We start from the raw sequence: 3,241 nt of genomic DNA on the forward strand, positions 1-3,241 counted from the left end.
AGCTCTAATGTTAAAAATCTTGGTGTTATTTTTGATCAGGACATGTCTTTTATCCCCCACATTAAAAACGTTACTAGAACTGCCTTCTTCCACCAGCGTAATATCACTAAACTTAGAAACATCTTATCTAAAAATGATGCAGAAAAACTGCTTCATGCATTTGTCACGTCGAGACTGGACTATTGCAATGGTTTATTATCTGGATGTCCAAATACTTCTTTAAAACGTCTTCAGTTGATCCAAAATGCTGCTGCTGCGGATCAGGGTGCTGTTACAATCGGGACTCGGTCTGCTGCCGTTTGGACCTGCGGGCCTCTGGAACCGAGGGAGCCGAGCTGCAGCTGTTGGACCTGGGGGCTGTTGCAGCAGAGAACCGGTCTGCCGCCGATTGGACCTGCGAGCAGCTGAGGCCGAGGGAGCCGAGCTACAGCTGTCGGATCTGGGAGCTGTTGAAACCGGGACCTGGTCTGTCACCGTTGGGGCTGCGAACTTCTGGACCGAGTGAATCGTGGGACTGCGTGGGACCTGGAGGTTGTTGCCGCTAGGCCTCGGCTAACAACATAAGCCTGTGAACCTCGTGGCTAACAACATAAGCTAACAACACTAGCTTGTGAACCTCGTGGCTGGATCCTGTGCTTCTGAGAGTTGAGACCAATAATCCAGAAGTATCATGAGTAATGCCGAGCAAACACAGAGATAAGAGACCAATGTCGGAAAATATTTCAGAAGATATGGAGGAAGTTAAAAAATCTTTGAACTTTTTGAGTGCTGAACTGACTAAATTGAGTGCTGATGTGACTAAAGTATCAGCTAAATGTGAATTACTGACAGGACTGTCTGAAGAAGTGAGACAGTTGAAAGAACTGATGACTAATAAAGACAGAAAAATAGCTGAACTGGAACAGAAAGTAGACGACATGGAACAATACACAAAAATAGACAACTTGGTGATCACTGGACTGGAAGTTAGGAACCGGACATATGCAAGAGTTGTTGCTGGTACTAACACAGCAGAAGATGCACCACAGGAAGAACTACAGACTCTGGAGGAGCAAGTAGTGAATTTTTTACAAAACAAAGACATTGACATCAAACATGAGGAAATTTCAATCTGTCACACACTGCCCAAGAAATCAGATAAAGCCAAACCATCCATAGTCATCAAGTTCATTAGCAGGAAATCAAGAAACAAGGTAATAATGCAAGCAAAAAAAAACTGAAGGGAACAAATGTTTACATAAACGAACACCTAACTAAAAAAATGGAAATATTGCACGTGAAGCAAGGTTGTTAAAAAAACAGAAAAAAATAGCATCAACTTGGACAAGAAATGGAAACATTTGGATCAAAATACAGGAAGGATCTCAGGCTAAAATAATAAAAGACCTGAAAGATCTGGAAAGACTAAAATGAGCTCAGGAAATGACAGATGATAAATCATTGACATAACTTCACAAACAAGAAATTAACAAAATATAAAACAAACAAATATATTAAAACATGGCAACATACAAAGACTTAGAGTTTAAAATATACAATGTTGAAGATGTGATTGATACAAATTTTTTCCCAGCAATAAAAGACTGTGAATATTACAATGAAGAACAGTTTAATGACATCAATATAACAAATGGAGGTCTCTCTATTATTAACTTTAATAGTAGAAGTTTAAATGCAAATATATCCAAAATAACAGATTATTTAAAACAGCTAAACAGAACTTTTACAATAATAGCACTGTCAGAGACATGGCTCAACAATGAAAACACAACTAATGTTCACATGGAAGGGTATGAATTATATCATGTGAACAGAAGTAACAAAAGAGGTGGTGGAGTGGCTCTATTTGTTAAAAATGAAATGAAATGTAAGTTAATTAATGAAATGTCAATAATTGTTGATAATATCATGGAAATAATAACAATATAAATAATAAACAAGAATGATAAAAACATATTAATAAGTTGTGTATATCGATCTCCAGGATCAAATATAGAAATATTCACTGATAAAATCGTACAACAATTGGACAAGAGTTTTAATAAAAGCATTTTTTTCTGTGGAGACTTTAATATTGACCTGGGAAATAAAACAGATTCAAATAACATCAGTACATTTACAAATTCATTGTATAGTTTAAATCTTTATCCGTTAATATCAAAACCAACAAGAATTACAACTCATAGTGCTACAATAATCAATAATATTTTCACAAATATAACAAATGGGGATGTGATGGGAGGTATTTTAACGAGTGATTTAAGTGATTATTTACCAGTTTTCATGATTTATAAAAATGATCAAAGCATTACAAAAGAAATTACAATTAAGGAAAAAACAATAAACACATCAAAAAAAGCAATGGACAAATTAAAAGATGATTTACATACACAAAACTGGAAAGACGTGTATGTTGATGATGTGAACAGATCATATGATGAGTTTATGAATATTTTAGGAGCTCTGTATGAAAAGAATTGTGTGCAAAATAATTGTACAAAGAGAAATGTTGTTGACCAACCATGGATGACGAAAGGGTTGAGAAATGCTTCTAAAAAAAAGAATTATTTGTATACACGTTTCTTGAAATTGAGAACACAAGAGGCTGAAGAGAAATATAAGAAGTATAAAAATAAATTAGTAGCGATTATAAGGAAACACAAGAAGGAATATTATAGTGATTTATTAAATAAAAGTAATGGTGATATGAAAGCTACATGGCGAGTAATAAATAGTGTTCTGAAAAGTGATAAAGCAAAAACAGGTATTTCACAATATTTTTTGAAGGATGACAATGAAATCCATGATGAAAATGAAATTTTAAATGGATTTAATCATCATTTTGTGAACGTTGGATCAAGCCTTGCAGCTAAAATACCAAAAGTAGACAATAATGTGAACCATTCAGTTATAAGTTGTGACAACAGTATTTTTCTTAATGGAACTGACAAAGAAGAAATAATGAATGTTGTAAAAAATCTTACAGATAAGAGATCAAAAGACTGGGTGGACATGGATATGATGTTTGTAAAGGACATAATGAGTTATGTTATCGAGCCGTTTACATATATTTGTAATTTATCATTTTCAAAAGGAATATTTCCAGACAATATGAAAGTAGCTAAGGTAGTTCCTCTCTTTAAAAATGGTGATAAATGTGTGTTCAATAATTATAGACCAATATCCTTATTACCACAGTTCTCAAAAATTCTAGAAAAACTATTTGTGACCAGATTAGATA

Source organism: Nematolebias whitei, chromosome 4 (genome assembly GCF_014905685.2).
Source record: "Nematolebias whitei isolate Nwh7 chromosome 4, NemWhi1, whole genome shotgun sequence".
NCBI classification, from domain to species: Eukaryota; Metazoa; Chordata; class Actinopteri; order Cyprinodontiformes; family Rivulidae; genus Nematolebias; species Nematolebias whitei.